The sequence below is a fragment of the Myotis yumanensis genome, unplaced genomic scaffold (genome assembly GCF_028538775.1).
Source record: "Myotis yumanensis isolate MYYU_CA2020_CCGP unplaced genomic scaffold, mMyoYum1.0.hap1 SCAF_1, whole genome shotgun sequence".
Classification (NCBI taxonomy): Eukaryota; Metazoa; Chordata; class Mammalia; order Chiroptera; family Vespertilionidae; genus Myotis; species Myotis yumanensis.
In genome coordinates, this window is record NW_027223752.1 from 183,945,800 (window position 1) to 183,967,427 (window position 21,628).

The 21,628-nt window shown below is 39.4% G+C and overlaps 1 protein-coding gene across 7 annotated transcripts in view; it reads right to left on the reverse strand.

Moving 5' to 3' along the window:
* The window catches only part of ARHGAP24 (Rho GTPase activating protein 24), a 554,910-nt gene that overhangs the window by 197,014 nt on the left and 336,268 nt on the right, over positions 1 to 21,628 (reverse strand). Inside the window, exon 1 of one of the 7 annotated variants that reach the window (XM_070393415.1) lies at positions 8,732 to 8,954. The exons of 5 other annotated variants lie outside the window; for them this stretch is intronic. The gene's annotated coding sequence lies outside the window, so the exon portion shown is untranslated. Of the gene's footprint in view, positions 1 to 8,702; positions 8,955 to 21,628 lie in introns of those variants that run through there. One more of the 7 variants, XM_070393406.1, reaches the window with a different exon arrangement.

A 21,628-nucleotide genomic window follows, 5' to 3' on the forward strand; every position in this document is an offset into this window, starting at 1 on the left:
TGGAATTTTGAGCAAGGTGGTAGCCATTGAATGGAGAAAAGGAATGCCAGAAATATATATTTTGAAATTCTGGAATAACTGTCACCTGGTGTACAGTTTGAGTGCACAAACGATGTTGAGTTCAAAGTACAAGAATACTCGAGACAGCATAGCACAGGGGCTCTGACTGGCATGGCAACTATATAAGGTGGTGCCATCAAGTGTGGGCTGCTATGCAGCCCAGTACCCTGCCGGGCCAAAGGTCCTGATGCATATGCTGCACATCCAGAGGGAGGGGACCTTCATGACAACTCGCACAAAGTGTGAATTAGAAGAGGACTTGCTAAACACAACTCTAGGTTGGGCTTTCAGTCGAAACCATGGGTCTGGATGCAATCTTCTGAGGAAGAAAGTGTAAAGGGGGAAAATGAAACCAACACAGACACTCAGAACCAGAACCAGGAGGTGGGAGGAAGACAGGAGCCCTCTAAAGAGAGTGAGGGAAATAGGGGCAGAGCCGTAGGCTATGATAAGATCCCTAATGTCAAGAGACAAGAAGAACATGACAGCAAACAGTGTAAAAGACAGAAGGAGCCAAGATGAGCACAGGGACCAAGAGCTGTTGGATTTAACAGTTCATTCAGCCATCATTAGCAACTCCTGAGCGGTATTTTCAGTTTTACGGTAGAAATAAATGCCAAACGGCAAAGGGTTATAGAGTCAGAGGGAGGTGAGGAAGCAGAGACTGAAAAATGCACATTTTTCTTGGCATCAGGAAGAGAAAGGTTGGTTGAAAAAGTTGAGTGTGTGTTTGTAGAGTTGCAGAGGCTTGTATGTTGGGTGTGCATTGAGGAAAAGCAAAAGATGCAAGTAAGATAATATAATTTCTGAAGCAAGTCCTAGTTTCATCTACATAAATATTTTGTTAAAAAATTCCATGAACAACAGTGGCCCAGGAAATGCCTTAGCAAGCACTCATTAACGAAATGACAGCTGTTTTAAGTGTTCCCATCGCTGCTGTATGTTTATCACCCCTTGTGTAATAAAGACTCTGGCATGGAATCTTGAGTTCTTCCTTGAGTATGAGAACCCTTCCGTTCCCTGAGGAATTTTCAGAGAATAGGGTACATGGTTGACCTCTTACTCAGACAGAAGGAAACCGTGCTTTCACCTCTTGCTCCTAAATGAATTTATCACCCAGTCATTACTTCTGGATGGATTTAGACATTAGGCTGAAAGCTGGAATTCTAGGGTCTAGATGAATAATATTTCTGGACTTATTTTCCTTACTTTGTGAAAAGAGGGGTTTGAACTTGTGAATTTTGAGGTCATGACAGCTCTAAAATAATCAAATGAGCAAAAATCATATGAAAATAAATGGTTATCCTTATTTTATTATTGACAGAACACACTGAAACAATGTTGATCCTTAACATGTGTTACTATGTCCTGTATAGCCATAGAATAGACTGTTATTCAGTCGTAAATTTTTTCCAAAGTGTTCTGAATGATATAGAAAAAGTTCCCAATAAAATGTTAAATGAGAGAAGGTAGAACCAAGCAGGCAATATTAAGCTAATTTTATAAAAATAAGATTAAAAAAAAATTGACACCATATTATAGACACAGTCACAGAAAGAAATCTGACAATAGGAGTGAATCCACTACAGTGTGGAATGGGTGACAATAACTTATTTTCCTCTCATATTGTCACTCTTCATAAACATGGTTGTTATATCCCTTATGGGTAATGTAGGGCATTTTACACAGGAGGTTTGCAGGAAGGTTGTCTTCAATTCCATTGTATTCAGTTCTACTCATAATGGTTTCAAGTGTGGGAATGTACATACAAGTGCTATCCACCCTGAGGGACTAGCACGTGCTACAAAGAAGCACCCGAGAGGACACCCTTGGTATTAAATGTAGTCAAAAGAATGTGGGTTAGAGAGAGAAGCTGAAGCAAAAGGAAATTGCTCCTTAGGATTATTTTTCTTTTTAGTTAGTTTGGAAAGATATCAGTGTTTACCTAGAACTCTATAACTTATATAATCTTTAAAAATTACTCTGTAAAATTTTAAGATGACCAACATCATATTTGTCTTAGCCCAGCTGGTATAGCTCAGTGGTTGAGCATAGATCTATGAACTAGGAGGTCATAGTTCAATTTCTGGCCAGGGCAAATGCCTGGGTTGCAGGTGCCATCCCCCGTGGAAGGCATGCAGGAAGCAGCAAATCAATGATTCTCTCTCATCATTCATGTTTCTATCTCCCTCTCCCTTCCTCTCTGAAATAAATAAAAATCTATTTTAAAAAATTGTCTTAGAATCAGCCATAAGTTTATTCTTCTAACTTACCCTTATTTTAACCTTAAAAACAACAAAAAATAATATCCTATATAATAAAAGTGTAGTATGCAAATTGTCCCCTTGGCCAGAAGTTGTCCAGGAGTTGGACCAGGGGCGGGGCTGGCCGGGGGAAGGGAGGCAGGCCCCAGCTGGCAGCCGGAAGCCACTAGGGATCCTATCAGTGCACAAATTTTGTGCACTGGACCTCTAGTTAGTAAATAAAATAATAGCAATATCTGCTTGTAGCAAGTGTATTATAAATTTCTTAACACTTTCAGCAAAATATACCAAATAAAAGAATACAGAAAAAAAGGCTGATACTTTCATGTCCTCCAGCTCTACTTTTTAAATTATTATTGACTGCAGGTAATAGATGTTTTTTCTTCATAGCAATTTACAATTCCAAATTGCTGTTTGCTAGTAGCAACTTCATAATTTGTTAAGTAGCATTGCTTAATGAAGTCTTCATGTTTTAGCATGACCCAGCAGTGAACTAATACTTCAGTAATAACAAACACTTCAATAATAAAATATGAAGTATAAAACACATAATTTTAGTATATTTTATTCATTAATTCCCTTTTAATTTAAGGATTGCATTCAACAAAAATGTATTGCATGATTTAGATGCACAAAAAGAACTTTGGTCTTCAATCACATCGCCTCTTAAATTGTCCAAAATACCAATTCAGTACATTAAACAAAGGTATTTCATATAATAGGACAGACCTGAGTCATTTTGAACGTGTTTTCTGAGAGGTTATAACTGAAAATGTGCTAAATGTGGATTTTTATGAGAACAACGCAATTATCTTTCCCTGTTCAACATTTTCAGAAACATCCATAGCTTCTCACACCTGCCCACACCTCCAGTGTTCAACTTGACAGCCCCTGGGAAACCATAAATCTTGCTCACTGAATTCTGGTTCATAAGTGGGCAGGTTCTGAGGGTTTGGGTGAATTCTTATGAGGTTGTGTGAAGAAGGACCTTAATTTATGTCAGTGGTTTCTTCCTTTTCTAGTTTTAAAAATAATTTTGTGAACAGCAATGTGTATTCATAATGGCACTGAGTTTTCAGGAGGTTTATGTTTAGGCCTGTGGTAGTATAGTTCTGATTATAAAATACATGCTCCTTCATATGTCAAATTCTAATTAGGTATGGATGTGAAAATTAAGTTTTGATTAAACTGAAAGACTCAGTCAAGTAAAGAAGAACTTTATTGCATTGTCTCAAAATATATATTTTTATTTCTAAGGAGCTGTGTTTTAATTGGAATAAGATTTTATTTTAAAATAACTCTTATTATCTTTTATTCTATTTAACAGAAAGTACAGGGAGTAAAAATAAGTGAAATCTCTAGCTTTTAGATTAGATAATACTTCCAAACATATGTAGACTCTAAATTTATTGCTGCAGACAAAACACAGTCCCTAATTCATTATTTGAAACAGAAAGAGTTGCCATGTGCATCACAATAGGCTTTAACAGCCAGAAATAATTTATACAATGACTATGTGAAATGTATATTTAAAAAAATTACTTAAGCCAAGCCCTAGCCAGCTTGGTTCAGTGAATAGATCATCAGCCTGCAGACAGAAGGGTCCCAGGTTTGATTCCAGTCAACGACACATATTTCAGTTGCAGGCTTAATCCTGGGCCCTGGCAACTAATTGATGTGTCTCTCTCACATGGATGTCTCTTTCTCTCTCTGTCGCTCCCCCTCCCTCCCATTCTCTCTAAATTCAATGGGAAAATATCTTTATGTGAGGATTAACAACAACAACATGTATATCCTATATAATAAAAGGCTAATATGCAAATAGACCAAATAGCTGAACAACCAAACAACTGAACAACCAAACAACCGAACAACCAAACAACTGGTTGCTATGATGTGCGCTAACCACCATGGGGAGTGCGCAGAACATGGTGGGCATCGGCCACGGTGTGATGGTGAAGCAGGTGAGCAGGGGCACCAGACCAAGGCAGGGCACCAGTTGCTGTCATCGGGGTGAGCCTCTGATGGTTACTGAAAATTCTTTGCTCCCACGTGCCACAGTCCCGCCCGGTGCTTGCACCTGCTGCTGGTGCCGGCCCCGCTCACACCCTCTGTCGGCACTAGAGCCACAGCTTGCACCTGCTGCTGGTGCCTGGTGACAGTCCTGATTGCTCCATGCCATCATGGGTGCGAGCGGTGGCTGCTGGCCCTGATCACCCCTGAGGGCTTCTCCACCTCCCCCTACTCCTGAGGGGCAATCGGGGCAGCAGCTGCCACTTGCACCTGCTGATGGCGCCAGCCCCAATCATTTCCCACCTTCAGCAGGTGCGAGTGGGGCCAGCGCTGTCAGGGTAAGGAGCCATGGCAGCAGGAGCAGGCTGCTGGCAGACAGGTGAGCGGGGGTCACAGCGGGAGGGCCAGGCGGGGTTGTGGAGAATGGGCCAAGACGCGCCCCTGTGCCTACTGCAGCCTCAGGGCCCACAGTTCCTTTCAAGGTGCACAAATTCGTGCACTGGGCCCCTAGTTTGAAAAATAAAAAATAACAAGCCCAAAGGGCCTCTAACACAAAAGGCCTCACAACATATTTCTGAAGCTGTATGATCAAGTAATTACCAATAGACTCTAATTAAATTAAAGTTGGGATTTAGAATTATCCTGGACTCACTTTATGGTTTCATGTATTTGTCTAATATATGCAGTTCTTTTTCTTGTGTAGAGTGGGATTAATAAATGTGACTTCCAGCATTATCAAGATCATTGAGAAACTAGTGATTCCTTTTGTTCTGAAATGCACAACATAAGATATATTAAATACAAGGAAATTTATATGGTACTACTAAGTTCAATGTACACAGTTTATAAAATTGTTTTATGCTATTTTCAGTTTAAAAGAAATTACTTACAAGTAAGGACACCATTAAAGAAATCAAGATATCATTGAGAAAATTAGCCTTGCATTATTTTTTTCCCTAAGGCATAATCTCCCTACAGGGGAATTACACAGACTAGAGGATAAATATTTTTCCTTTTCTCTCTTCCCTACAAAGCATTATTATTCGCTTTCCCAGCCACGTATGCATGTGAACAGCACATGCCTGAAGTGAATGGGATTAAAATAAAATACTTAGTACTTGATTAATATTAAGTCTACCCCTTGGGGCTTGATTAGTCATTGATTCCTTAACATATACCTCCAATCTACACTAATAAAAGAGAAACATGGTAATTGGCGTACAACCACTACCCTTTTCATTGGCTAATCAGCATATCCTTATGCAAATTAACTGTCAGCCAAGATGGCGGCCGGCAGCCAGGCAGCTGGAAGCGAACATGAGGCTTGCTTGCTCCAGTGACTGCAGACTCCAACGTTCCCTGCCTGACTTGTCGGCCTCTGAGTTGCAACTCTAAGAAACTATGTTGCAAATATAGAAGTTAAACAAGACCCCAGAAACCAGCTTTCAGCCTGCCGGGATCTCAGAGCTGAAGTTATACATTGTTTCGATTATAGAACTGCAAACAAACCAGATACGAAGCCTCAGAGCTAGAGCCAGAGCTAAAGCTGGCCCAGAATAAAATTTAAAAAAGAGAAAAAAAAAGGAGCAGTTGGGAGCTTCAGTCAACAACCGCCAGCCTGAAAGCAGCCCTCAGCCCCTCGCCCAGACTGGCCAGGCACCCCAGTGGGGGCCCCCACCCTGATCCAGGACACCCTTCAGGGCAAACCAGCCGGCCCCCAGGCCTCTATCCTATATAGTAAAAGGGTAATATGCTTCCCAGCACCGGGATCAGCAGAGCCGCAAGGCCTCTTGGCACCAGATCAGCGTGACAGGGGGCAGCGCCCAAACCCCCTGATCGCCCTGCGGCTCTGTGTGTGACAAGGGGCGGGGCCACAACCTCCCTATCCGCCCTGCTCTGTTCATGACAGGGTGTGGCGCCCCAACCCCCTGATGGGCCCTGCTCTGTGTGTGACAGGGTGCAGTGCCCCAACCCGCCCCCCCCCCCCCACGGGCCCTGCTCTGTGTGTGACAGGGGGCGGGGCCACAACCTCCCTATCCGCCCTGCTCTGTTCATGACAGGGTGTGGCACCCCAACCCCCTGATCAGCCCTGCTCTGTGGGTGATAGAGGGCGGCGCCCCAACCCCCTGATCCGCCCTGCTCTGTGTGTGACAGGGGGCAGTGCCCTAACTCCCCTATCGGCCCTACTCTGTGTGTGACAGGGGGGAGCTCCTCAAACCCCTGATTGGCCCTGCTCTGTGCGTGACAGGGGGGAGCTCCCCAACCCCCTGATGGGCCCTGCTCTGTGTGTCACAGGGGATGGCGCCGCAACCTCCCCATCGACCCTGCCTTGAGTGTGACAGGGGGCGGTGCCCCAACCCCCCAATCAGCCCTACCCTGAGCGTGACTGAGGGTGGCATCGCAACCTCCCAATCCGCCCTGCTCTGTGCATGATGGGGCGGCGCCCCAACTCCCCAATCCGCCCTGCTCTGTGCATCACAGGGGGCAGCACCCCAACTCCCCAATAGGCCCTGCTCTGAGCCTGACCAGGGGCTGCACCTAGGGATTGGGCGTGCCCTCTGCCACCCAGGAGCAGGCCTGAGCCAGCAGGTCGTTATCTCCCGAGGGGTCCCAGACTGCGAGAGGGCACAGGCCGGGCTGAGGGACCCCCCTCCACCTCTGAGTGCACAAATTTTTGTGCACCGGCCTCTAGTAACTTTATAAAAAGGAGAAGAACCAGGATTTTCTGCATTAGATGCAGCAATGCCTTACTTCTCCTAAAGCCACATCCATGGCAACTTCTACTACAGAACACAAGTAAGAACTTGGACATAAACCAAAAGTCTCCTGAGCACCTAAAATAGATGTTGCTCTGTCTATGCACTTTGGTACATGCATTTTTCTCATAAAAAAATCTCATGGGCCATTGGAGAATGTTATTGTCTCTCATTCCACATATACTATTTTATAAACCTTGTTACTGGTTTTGTTGTACACAGCACAAAATAAATAATAATCATACAGGGGTAGTTGAGATTGAAAGGAGTTTTTTGAGGAATGCAAACTGTCCACACTGATAAAAAACAACAACAACAACAAAGTCACACTTCCCTATGGATGGTGCACACGAGAGAAAATAAATGTCCTATAAACATAATACAAGAATTTTGAAAAGCACTGTGCTTATTTGGTCTTTTGACATAAGAAGTAATAGCCTTAGACACCACAGAATAGGCCCCCAAAGTACATTACATTATAGAATAGTTCCACAGTATATACAAGGAGAATGCTGAGTAATTCAGAAAACATTGAATTAAATTTAGTTCCCTCTAGAGAGAGATCAAAATATAGAGTGGATCTCAGAAAGTTAACTATCCCAAAATAACCGAGTTCTTTCTAAAGCTTTTGGATTTTTGGTGGTAAACTTGTAAGCTTTCACTTTTTTTTTGCAAAGGCCACCTATGTAGAACTCCTTATTTGTCTCTATTATTTGTCTTGTGATCAGCAGCAAATGGTATAAATCCGCTATCTGGTTCTCTGGGAAAAGAGTGACACCTTGGATGACAGGGGTGGAGTCCCTCCTGTCCCCCGCACTGCCACTGTGCGCTATCCCCCTTTGCTCCCAGGGCCCCTCCAGAGTTCAGTGATTTGAAGTCTTATTGCAAATGCCACTCTTCTCAGGAATGTGGTTCCTTTTAAGTGGATGAGCTTAAGTTAGAAAAATTTCATTTAAAAAAGAAAAGGCAGGCTTACCATTTTTTAAAAAATAAATGGGAATAAAATGAAGGAAGGGTTAAAATTAACAATTAAATATAAAAGCAAACTAGAGGTAAAAACCCCAATTCAAAAGTATATGTTTCCCAGGTCAGACCCATGAAGCTAAGATGGGGTCGGTTAGCCTCCACTAAGCCCGTTCAAGTACCTGGAGCGCCCCTGCCCTAGTCCTCTTATCTGATTGGCTCTATGTTGGTTCTACACTTCAAGTTGAAGATGCATTAATCTATCCCTCCCCTTTAGCCGAGAACATTCTGTACATTCTGAAATGGTAAAGCATCTCCCTCTTTATCCCACACAAACAATAAGTACAAAAACCTCCCATGACAAGAAGCAACAGAAGAACAAAGCTCAACTCTGCTTTAAAATAAAACAGCAACAAAGATCATTTGGCTCCTGAAAACAAAGCCTAACAAAATGAAGTAAAATCCTAGTAGCTTCACTTATCAACAAGCACAAAACACCGTAGTTAGGAAAGCAGAGCTATCTTAAAGAGAGTACTTTCTCTCAGAAGAGAGGTAAGGTGTAACAAAAAGGTCAAATGACCACGGAATACTTGTGCCCAGAAACAAATGACCCCTGAAGGAGATTTCAGTGCGTAAAAAACAGTACCTTATAAGTAACTGGTCTTGTCTACTCACAGCTGTTCCCAGTGCCGGCTCTTGTTTAACTGTCTACTGCCTTCAGTTTAAAGTTTATTCTGTTGGCAAAAAAGTACAGAGCTTGTCTGGAAAATGCTGTTTGGACATAAATCATTCCTTTTAAAGTGGTGGTAGCTGTATTCAGGCTTTCTTGTAGAGGGGCTTATAAACTCTTCCTGTAGCTAATTTTCTTCCTCCTCCTTTCCTTCAGACTTACTCAGTATCCTCCTATCCCATATATTGAAGAAAGAGACAGAGAGAGGAGAGGGGAAAAAAAAAAAAAAAGAACCACTAGGAAATATACCTTAAATAATGTAGTAATTGAGCACTTAGAAAAAAAAACACAAAAAAAATAAAAATCAATGAGAGACATAAAAAGTACATCAGAGTCTTAAATATATTTAGTCCTAACGACCTCATTTTATAAATAAGGAAACTGATGTCTAGAGAAAATATAATCTGAACAAGGTCACTCACATAGCTAGTTAGTGCCACAGCTAACAATAGAGACAGGGTTTTACAACTCTCAATTCAATGCTCTTTCCACCACATTTAACTGAGGGGAAATGGTTTACCTTTTCCCTCTGTATCCTTGTATACTACCCAAATGAGCTGGCAGGGAGCAGTAACACAATTAATAATAGAAGAACCATCTGTTCCAAGAGAAAATACTTATCTCTGTTTTAAAATTAATACTGAGAGTTTCCCTATAATGTTTCATTTCTTTGTATACTTAGGTTATAATCTTTTTCTTTGCTGATTTCCCAGAATATCTGTTGTTGTTGATTATTTATTTATTTTTGTTTTTCAATTACAGTTTACATTCAATATTATTTGGTATTGGTTTCGGGTGTATGGTACAGTGGTTAGGAAATCATGTATTTTCCAGGATATTTTTATGTCTTGGGAGTTGTCACTTTTCAGGGGGCGTTAATAGTATCCCACAGTCCTTAACGAGGACTACTTCTATAAGACATGTTGCTAGGAGAAGTGTTACAGTAAGTCTTTAACATTTCTACCCAATAGCAGTGATATTGTTACATGGCTCTTGAGCTAGAAACATATTACTATTTCCATAAATGCCCACTTCCAATTTTCAAGTTTTTTTTTAATCACACATATAAATTAATTCTGATTATTACTGATTATATATTTTGTTAAATAAAGAGAAGCAGCATAATAATTTTTATTTGCTGTCTTTCAAATTAAATGTCCTATTTATATATAAAAAGTTTATTTCCTCTAATTGAAGGGGGATTGTCTTTTATTTTTATTTTTTTATTTTTTAAAATATATTTTATTGATTTCTTACACAGAGGAAGGGAGAGGGATAGAGAGTTAGAAACATCGATGAGAGAGAAACATCGATCAGCTGCCTCCTGCGCAGTCCCCACTGGGGATGTGCCTGCAACCAAGGTACATGCCCTTGACCGGAATCGAACCTGGTACCCTTGAGTCCACAGGCTGACGCTCTATCCACTGAGCCAAACTGGTTAGGGCAAGGGGGATTGTCTTTAAATAATTCTTTAAAGTTTTTCTTTCTGAAATGTATTCATTCACTCATTCATTCATTCACTTATTTCATAAATTGAAAATTTATAAACTTACCTCATCTTTCCATTGTGGAATATAATAAGTGACAAGCAATAACTTTTTAAGAGAAGTGCATAATTTTTAAAGAAAATCAAAGGGTTTAGATAGGAAATAAGGCCACTTTTCTATAACTACCTTTTTATTCATTCTCACACTTTAAGCATGTGCTCAAAGTTTATTTATATCCCATTTATTGAGTTGCTCACTCACATCAACGTACATCCCCAGGTGAGATAACCCAAATTTTAAGTGGCCCAGATTGAAATTGCTCTGGTCACTACTAACCTTTCTACCTGATTTAGTTCCTTAAAATATTAAAATCCAAAATCTGAGAGTAATTACCATTTACATTAATACATAACACTAATATGTCAAATATGACAGGAGTTCAGCACACTGATAGACATTACTTGGCTTTACTAAAAGTATTCTGTATTTTTCTTTTACTTCTTAAACTTTGCTTTTGACTTGAACATTTGCCTTTTGTCCATTAAGAGGAGCAGGAAGGAAATATGAGTAAAACCTTGAAAGAGATGTAGACTGTGAGGAGACACATGGAGATTTCGATGGGATGAGTCAGGATGATTCAGGGTTGGTGAGTGGACACAGGAAGGAAGGTGTAAGGAGGAGTCACGTACCAGCAGGTTTTTTAGAACAGAAGTGGGCTGAACCACAGACAATAGATTATAGGTATTGAATTCAAGAACCCAAATCTCCAAAAATAGGTTAAGCAAAGAAGGAACTAGCAATTTTGGTGACCAGTGCAAGCAATAGGAAATTGGCCCCCAAACATACTTTGTAATTCATGACATGGTTCATTTCTACCCATTGGAAGGGAGGCATGTGCTGTCAATATGTGAATTCAACACAATCCAAAATAGCACAATGATTTACAACCATTTAAAAAAATTGCCCCTCTATATTTAGGTCCCTTGGACATACTCCAGGTTGCCCTAAATACTCCAGGCATGCTCTGGATTTCAGAGTCCTAGGGTAGTGGGGAGGGGAATAGTTACTGTGTTATGAAGGCTGGACCTGTGGAGTTGAATTTCACTGATGGGAGAAGTACTTAGAGAAGAGGTGAACTCCAGGGCAGACTATATTAACACAGGCAAGGCAGTCGGAATTCTCTAACGCTTGATCTCCTCCTCTCACTTTTCACGTTTACAGTAACACTAGAAGAAGGCTTTTACTAAGGAATCCCAGAGAGCAATTTTGTGATAGCAGTGAAGGGAAGTGACTGCACAAACAGCTACTGGGTTATAATATTCTATGCTTGGGTGGAGATTTCTCACATGGAAGTTTTTAACCGTCCCAGGAAACAAATGCACATAAAAATCTCAAGCATCAACTCCTAAACCAATTCAAGCTCATGCCTACTTTGTTGCTCATCTCCTCTCACAATCCATTCTCCAGCAGCCAGAGTGATTATTCCCTTCTTCATACCCTCTGATGATTTCCCATCATTCCCCTACTTTATATCTTCCAATGATTTCCTATTACCCCTGTTTCATACCCTCCAATGGTGTCCCATCATTCACTTCTCTCATATTCCCCAATGACTTCCCATCATTCCCCGGCTTCATCCCTAAAATAATTTCCCATTGTCCTCAGTAAAAATCCAAATGCTTATTTATGGCCTCCTAGGCCCTGCACAATTTTGCCCATTTATCTTTCCTACTGATTTCCTAGCATGATAGGCATATCATTCTAGAATTTTCCTCCCTCATATCTTCACAGGACTACCTCCTTCTCAGCACTCACGACTCTCATCTCCAGCCCTGTCAACATGGCTCAGTGGTTGAGCAGCAACCTATGAACCCGGAGGCCAGGGTTCGATTCCCAGTCAGGGCACATGCTGGGGTTGTGGGCTCAATCCCAGTGTAGGGCATGCAGGAGGCAGCCAATCAATGATTCTCTCTCATCGTTGATGTTTCTATCTCTCTCTCCTTCTCCCTTCCTCTCTGAAATCAATAAAAAATATATTTTAAAAAAGAGTCTTCTCCAGTGCTACCTCCCCAGAATAAAGACTTCTTGACCACTCTAGCTAACCATCTTTTTCCCCCCATATACTTACTTTCTACCCCATTTCTCTGTTTTGACGTTTCTCCATAACACTTACCACTATCAAAAATTCCCTTTGGTTCTTTTTTACTTATTCACTAATTCAAATAGTTGGTACTTAGTTTAAATATGTCCACTGTATCTCCTCTAGAATAAGTTTTATAAGGTCAGAACTATATCAGAAGTTATAAATAAAATTAGAAGCATAAGATTTAGGATTTTTTAAAACCACATTATTCCCAGTGTTCAGAATAGTGTCTACTATAAAATAGGAATTTGACAAATATTTCTGGAATGAATTAATTATATTTCCTCTCTGGGTTACTACTCTTCAGTCAACAAACAACTAACATAAGTCCATAAGTGTGAAGGCAAAGATGAATCTATTTCTGCAATTGGCTTTGCAAACCTCCCTATGGCTCAGAGCTAGCATAACAGGAAGTAAGAGCCCCCACTGGGCTCTACCCATTTATATCTACACAAGGTGCCTCTAAGCCCTTGGATTTTGCTAACACAAAGGCCGGAATATACCCTTGACTTGCCAGAATATCATCTTTAGTGATATACACCTAACTAGATAAGTGATTACATTTACTAGAAAGTCCTAAGAGCTTCTGGACATCTCCTTTGTTTCCTGAATCTGGAGTAGCTGTCATTATTGAAATAGCAGATATCCTAAAGTTAATTCTATCCTTTCCATGTGTTTTCAAGAAGTCACTCTTTGCTGCCAGCTCTTTAGGAGCAGAAGTAAATCCTTGCATTCACAGCATATGTTTCTAAATGAAAAGGGGACAGACAAAATAATTTCAGAGAGGTGAGCTCACAGATAATTGAATCTCCCACCTCAGTTCTCCTCCACACTGATTCAGAGCTCTCCAGTGAGCTGTAAATTAGATTTCCTCTCCTGTCTCATGCCATACAGCTTCCTAATTACCTGTACTAGTGAGTCAGCCTTTCTGGGCCCCGTGGCTCAGGAACATTGTGGGATAATGTGACTTGTTCAGCACACCCGGGGTCCAGTCACATCAGAAAGGTGGCTGTGTGATGGCGGGCAAAAAGAAAGTGATTCTTTATATGGAAGACAATGATTTTTCCCTAAGCCTCAAAGCAGCTGTGTTCCCTAGGATACCCAGGAAAAGGAAATTTCTTGACTGAACATTCTTGCTGCTCAGTGGTATGTAAAATAATTAAAATCATTCTTGCAAAAAAGTGCCCCCTTTTTTAAAAAATACATCTTTATTGATTTCAGAGAGGAAGGGAGAGGGAAAGAGAAATAGAAATATCAATGATGAGAGAGAATCATTGATTGGCTGCCTCCTACACGTCCCCTAATGGGGATCAAGCCCACAACCCAGGCATGTGCCCTTGACCAGAATCAAACCTGGGACCCTTCAGTCCACAGGCGGATGCTCTATCCACTGAGCCAACCCAGTTAGGGCAAAAGTGCCCTTTTTATGGTACTAAGTGCATACTAATCTCAGTATATGAGTGACATTTATTTAGTCAATGAAACAAAGCTACAAATATTTATTTATTTTAAATATATATTTTATTGATTTCAGAGAGGAAGGGAGAGGGAGAGAGAGCTAGAAACATCAATGATGAGAGAGTCATTGATCGATTGCCTCCTGCATGCCCCCTACTGGGGATAGAGCCTGCAATGCAGGCATATGCCCTTGACCAGAATCAAACCCAGGACTCTTCAGTCTGTAGGCTCACACTCTATCCACTGAGAGAAACCAGCTAGGGCTACAAATATTTATTGATTGTCTCCTATAGACAAGGCCTTGTGAAAGGCAATGATGTTTATATAGTAAGTATTCCTTGTTATCTCATGGGATAATATTTTTTCTTTATCTAGAATACAAATTTCTCTAGGAAAATAAGTAAACATTTTTCCTTCCCTCCTTTCTCTCTCTCTCTCTCTCTCTCTTTTCCTCCCTTCCTACAATTTCTTGAAGCCCATATATATGAGTCCATATAATGTGCAATGTTTGTGTATAAAGAAAGAGACAAAATCCCTTGTCAGGAAGATTACCCTTGGAGGTGGGAGTTTATAGACTATTGGGGAGATCCGCATGAGGTTGTAAAGAAGCCTGGACTGAAGATGGGAAGGGACCAAAGGAGGCTTCCTTGAGCAGGTGAAACCAGAGCACATTTTGAACACAGGAGGGGAGAGGAAACACGCCAGGCAGGAGAGGGGCACACTCGGGTCACTTCAAGTAGTTCTTATAGAGCTGGAATGTAGAATAAAAGCCATAGACTAATAGATAAAAGATGCAGAAGGAATATAGACAAAACCCAGGCTCAGGAATTTGGTTTTGATCCTGAAGGCAATAGGTAGTTACTCAGGGATTTTAAACAGGAAATATTTCCTGTGTAGAATGCTAAATGAAGAAAGAATTTAGAGACAGGTGGTCTAAAGGTCTGCTTAAGAGGTTGTTTCTTTACTCAAGCAAGACATTGTGGTGGTCTGAAATTAGGCATTAGAGACAGAGAGACGAGATGGCCTCAAAAGATATTTAAAACTTTCCATAAGTAAGAAGATGTGAGAAAGGCAAACATACTTCCAAAATATCTAGAACATGATTACAGAAAAATGTATCCAGTTATCAGAATTGCATGGAAATGTAGTAAGTCTTCATTACAAAAAAGACATCTTTCATAAACACTCTCCATTTACAGATGTAGAAGCTGAGGCACAAACTTGAAAGAGTGACAGCAGCATTTGACTCCTGTCCATCTGACTACAAAGCCCATATTCTGTACACTAAATTTCTCTTTGAGATCAGACATTTTGAATACCTTTGGGAACTTGGGTGACTAGATTTGAAGAGATTGGAATATAACTTGGCAGTATCGTAAGATATTCCTTAGGCAGAACTGCTTACGTTTTCTAGGCATAATCATGTTCATATTGGAGACCTAATGTACAAACAATTTGTATTTGCACGGTTTCTATAGAACTATATGTTTAACTCCCATGCAAGACACAAATCCTTCATCAAATTCCTCTAGAAAATCTAATTATTTTTAAGCTTGGAAGGTTTATTCACACTCTATTAGGACAGCCAGTTGAAACCAAAATAAAAGTGGACTTGGCAGATCAATCAAGTCAAATATTGAGTTTTGAGTAGAATAAAGTTTGGAAGAAAACTCAGTTTCAATGAATCTAGGAGGGCAAGAGGTAACACTCTTAAGACATTGAAAATAGAAAAGAACAAACATAGCTCAAACAGGAAATGATGCTGAAATTTGTCTCAAAGGTTGGAGCATATTTTACATCTACTATGGGTAGGGTTACCATACAGTTTACTGCCCAAACCATGACTCTTTGAGAGTAAGAGGAGGTACTATTATTAATTACAACTGGAAAGCAGGCAAAAACCAGGACTCATAAAGGCAAACCTGGGTATACACCACCCTACATAGAGGTCGACACTAAAACTGACCTTCAGATGATGACAGTATCAAGAATGAAGTCTTAGGTCTTAGAGTAACTGGCTTCTAAAGCGAGGCAAGACAAGCAAAGTCAGAATTCTTATACAACTTGGGCAAGGTATTCAATACAAAGGCCAGATAAACTGCACCATTGGGATACATTAATTATTTCAGTTCTACAACTTTATTAAAAATGATATAAAACAATAAAAAACAGTCACAGATAATATATACAGTATCTATTCTGAAATAAACTAATGTATTCACATAAACATTTTGGCTATAAGTGATATTGGTATAGATGGGTGCCCCTAGCTATTTTGATTATTTAAAAATAAGTACAAGCTTTATTTTTCAATGTCCTGGCCAGAGTGGCTCAGTGGTTGAGCATGAACCTATGAACCAGGAGGTCAAGGTTCGATTCCAAGTCAGGGCACATGCCCAGGTTGAGGACTTGAACCCCAGTGTGGGGCATGCAAGAGGCAGCCAATCAAGTATTCGCTCTCATCATTGATGTTTCTATCTCTCTCTTCCTCTTCCTTCCTCTCTGAAATCAATAAAAATGTATTTTAAAAAAAAACACCAAATGGAATCAAATCTTAATCCACTCTTCTGCCCCACACCTGAATTATTTCCTGAAATGAGCCTATCCTTCCCTATATGGCAAGGTTCCTTACTATCTATATCCATCCACAAAGGTGAATATTTGTACACATACACTCATGTGTACATCCACAAATCTGTGTTTAAAAAAGAAAACATTATCTTCCTTTATCCCAATCTTGACACAGTTATTAAATTTATTGACCTTTACAGCCAAGTCAGCAAGCATAGTAATAAATGTGTCCCTTTCCCCATCATAAAATCTCTTCTCCATCTTTAAACCCCTGGACCTATCTGTACAACTATCAGTGGCAAAGAAAAAAAATTGCAATGTTATTTTCACTAGCAATCAAGATGCTAAAGCAAAATGAGTAACTAATAAATGTTTACTGATTTGAATGGATGAATCACTTCAAGGACCCTAATCTCATCCATGTGGGAGAAGCTGCCAGAAAACAACTATATGTGAACTGACATCCATAGTATCCATTTCTCTTTTTATCAAGAGTTCAAAATTGCTTTTTTGAATGTCTCTTAATCATTGCTTTGTGTGAGGAAGCCTGTTTCAAACCTGAATACTGTATTTTTCATCCTCACTATATGACCACTAAACAATAAAAAGTGTGACTTGAGTAGATTCCCCTTCTTCATCATGAATTGGTCTCTGTAGTGTCTCCATCATTTTAATCAACACTCAGTTGGGTTTCTCAATCCCAGTATCCTTGTTGAATTTACAGTGTCTAATAAAAGATGCCAATGCACGTTTCCAACAGCCTTTCTAGGAAAATAAAGCACTACTATAGGCCACCCTTAGCCAGCAGTTATTGAACTGGTAAGCTTATCATGGGCAGTTTTAGCCTATTCAGAAAATAATTTTATTTTTCTTAGAAACTTTAGTCAGTATATTCTTTATGTTTTCACCTTTGAAACTACATTTTAAAAAAATATATTTTATTGATTTTTTACAGAGAGGAAGGGAGAAAGATAGAGAGTTAGAAACATCGATGAGAGAGAAACATTGATCAGTTGCCTCCTGCACACTCCCTACTGGGGATGTGCCCGCAACCAAGGTACATGCCCTTAACCGGAATCGAACCCGGGACCCTTCAGTCCGCAGGCCAACACTCTATCCACAGAGCCAAATTGGTCAGGGCTGAAACTACATTTGATAGTCCCTTGGTCATGCAATGAACTTCAACTCTTAAGATTTTTTTCTTCACAATATTCAATGAATCTATCATCATTGTGTTATTAATATCTTCCTGTGAGAGAATATATATTTAGTCATGGGGAGAGTTGTCATTGTAATTTGTTATGGAATGTTACAGTGTTTATATTCTTCAAACTCAATTTGTTATTAATAAGTAGATGATATTTAAAGACATAAGACAGATGAGATTGCCAAAAAGAAAGTGCAGTTAGAAAAGACAAACAAGGACTAAGAACCATAGCACTCCATAGCACTCCAATGAAATGTTAGATGTGTTAATAGTGTGTGTGCAGTTTATAAACATATGAATTAGATATAGTTGCAGTGGGATATGTTGTTCATTGAAACATCTGGAGATGCCTGCTTTAACTCCTTTGAATTCAGTAACAAAAATAATTATACAAGGGTAGAAGGGCTATAGTAGAAGTATGAGTCATTATTAGGTTTTGTAACATTTTATTTTGGAATAATTTCAAATTCACAGAAAGATTGTAAGAATACTACAAACAAAACCCATATACCCTCCCACCTGATTTAGTAATTTTTATCTATCAAAATACGTATATGCATATATTTTTTTTATTCACATTAGTGAGAGATAATATATACCTTTATCAGTACACACTGTGTACTTCCCAAGATCAATAATATTTTTGTTCATAGCTTCAGTATAATTCTCAAAATTGTGAAATTTAACATTAATACACTATTATTACTATTCTGCAGTCCATACTCAAATTTCTAAATTGTCTCACTAATGTCCTTATAGCCACTATATTTCCATTTCCAGATCCAACCTATAGTCACCCATTGTGATTGGTGTCATTTTTCTATATTCTCCTTTAACCTGGAACAGTCCCTCAACTTTATCTTTACCTTGAAATTTTTAAAGGGTACAAGCATATTATTTTATAGTCTCTCTCTCTCAGTTTGAATTTGCCTAATATTTTCTCATGATTAGATTCAGGCTATGCATTTTTAGCAGAAATGCCAGAAGTGATGTTGTGTCCTTCTCAATGCATCATATTAAGAGGCACATGCTGTCAGATCGCCCTGATATTGATGAAGTTAACTTTGACCCATTTTCTTATCATACTCTCACCGAGTGGTTTTAGCACCCACTGTTGGATTAGTTAATTCTTTCCATTCCTTCTGTATATATTAGTTGGCACTCTATTGTGAGAAAGAACTTTCTCATCATACCAATTTTTATTCATTTAGTTTAATATAAACTTATGCATTTTTATTTTATTCAGTTAGTCAAACCAATTATTTTATTATGTACTTTATTAATTTTTTTTTGAAAAAAGAATTTATTACTTACAAGTCCTGAAAATTACATGGTACACCTAGGAGGACTATACTGCAAGGTCCTGAGTAGAAAGAGAGAGAGCGAGCTGGTCTTGCTTCTGCTTTTACTGGGGTCAAGGGTGGAGCCTAGGGAATTTAAAGTTCCACAAAAGAACAAAACAAGCAGCCCAACTGGTCAGTTATAAAATCAAACAAGATCTCTAAAACAAAGGAGAGGTGGGGGCTGGTTTTTTATTATGTACTCTAGTACTTAAAGTATTTTAGACTTAGCCAGTGGGAGCCCCTTCAGGCTGGTTTCTGTGTCCTTTTGCTATGTCACTATCATTTTCTGAATACTTCCTTAATTGTACGATTAGTTATACTTTCCCTGTTCCAGACTTCAGTCAGTCTTCTCACCTTGATTTATTTTAATGCAGAATGGCACTTAGAAACCAAGTGCTGAACATTCATGACATTGCTTCTAAACTCCCTAGTCACATAGAGTCACTAAACATTTATATATATATATACACATATACACATTTTATATTTCAGTTTTTTAATATTTTTAATATATGTTTATTGATTTAAGAGAGGAAGGGAGAGGGAGAGAGAGATAGAAATAACAATGATGAGAATCATTGATTGGCTGCCTCCTGCATACCCCCTACTGGGGATCCAGCCCTCAACTGGGGCATGTGCCTTTGACTGGAATCAAACCCAGGACCTGTCAGTCTGCAGGCCAATGCTCTATCCACTGAGCCAACCTCGCTAGGGTTTATATTTTAGTTTTTAAATCATGTTTTGAGTTTTGACAATATGATTACATTTTCAGGTTTAAAATATGGGTGATTATCATTTATATTTCTTCCCATCTCTCCTCCCACCACCTCCTACACTTTTGTTATATATAAATATTGACAAAATAATAAGGTTATATCTGCTTTCTCTTCTATAACCCTATTTTTGCCATAATCTTAGTTTCATAGTTATATTAATTCAATGTCACTGTGAGAATTTTATCATATATTCCCATCCCCCAGTTTTTTATTAGATTCATTATCGTATATTCCCATCCCTCAGTTTTTTATTAGAATTTCACATTGGAATAATTTTTTCAAGGAGGCCTGGGTATTGACTGTACAATTGCAGCAGCCACTGCAGCTGGCCTTGATGCATTTTCATTGGTATCACTTTATTATTCTCACAACTTCCGGTGTCTTCTGGCAGTCAACACGGCTGTGAAGAAGTCTGAGGTAAGTATGTTTTTTACCCTTTGTCTGCAAATAGATTTTATCATCTGAATGCCAGCAGACTTTCCCCCTCCCCCCCTTATTCTAGATAACAAGGATATGTCCAGATACTTGTGTTTTATGTCAATCTGATGTGTCCACTTAATCTGCAGATTGAGGTACTCCTTTTACTCTACTTTTTTTTCTTTCATTATGTCTTTAAATATTTTCCTTAGTTCATCTATTGGTTTTTGAACTTCAGGGATACCAATTATTCCCTTCTCGTCTACTTTGTTTTCTTTTCTAATTATTCTCATCTCTGTGTCTCCCCTCTGCTTTCACCACAATTATTTCAAATATTTCTTTCCTTCCTGCCAGTGATCTCATCTGCAGTTCTGTCTTTCTATCTTTCCTTATTCTAATTTATTTGTTAGATTTATAAAGGTCTTTTTAAGTTCTTAATTTATCTCTTCAACTCAGAAACATTTTTTTTTTCTGTTGCTTTATCTCTGTCTTTGAGCTCACATCTATGGAATTCATGGTTTCTTTAGGAAATTCATTTTCTTAGAGAATGCATAGCATTGGGTACTTGTGGAGGACTTTAGATTTCTACTTTGTTTTTATCCTCTCTTAGATATTTTTCAATCTGTATTTGGCATGCTATTCTCATGTTCTTCTCTTTGTGTCTTTTTAATTATTTTGTTTTTTATTGTTGTGATTTTGCTGTAATACTGCTGCAGGCGGTCATGCCACTTCATTTCACTTTGCTCATGGTTAACACAAGCAGTCGCTTCTAGACAGTCTCTTCCCTGAGTCTGTGAGGGTGAATCTCTTTGGCACCCTCCCAACTTTGTAAGAACACTGTTTATCTTTCCTTCAGAGCAAGGATGATTCTTCAGCAGTGGGTACATTTCTTTGGCCGTATCCTCAGAAGATCTTAAGCTTTTCAACTTTACAGCAGTTCCTTTTTTCTACAGCCACTTCCAAGGATAAACAGACATGAATAAGGTAGTAAGCATCGTAGCATTAAATATACAAACATGCGCTGTCTTCTCCAGTCATTCCAGTCACTCATTTGCCAGACAAAACAAGGATAACAGAGTTGAACTTCTACCAAGAATGTCACGGTTTGGGAAGAGCCTCCCTTTCTCTCTGCATCATATTTGACATTTGGTAACATCAGCTACAAATACTTTACCACTGCCCTGACTAAAATATAGTACTGAAATTTGAAAGTATTTTCTTTCTCTTCTTTAATAATTTGCCCATCTACAGAAATCTATACACCAAAGAGCAGATGTCATTTCCCTTCCTCCCTCCCAGGTACTCAGGTTGGTTTTGTTGTTGCCGGGATGCTCTGCTCAAGTCTGCAGGGCTTTTGGTAGATCTGGACATGCCTTCCTCCTCTTCTACAGGAATGCCATAAGCTGTGCTGTGGGCTCAGAGCATGTATTAAAGGTGGTG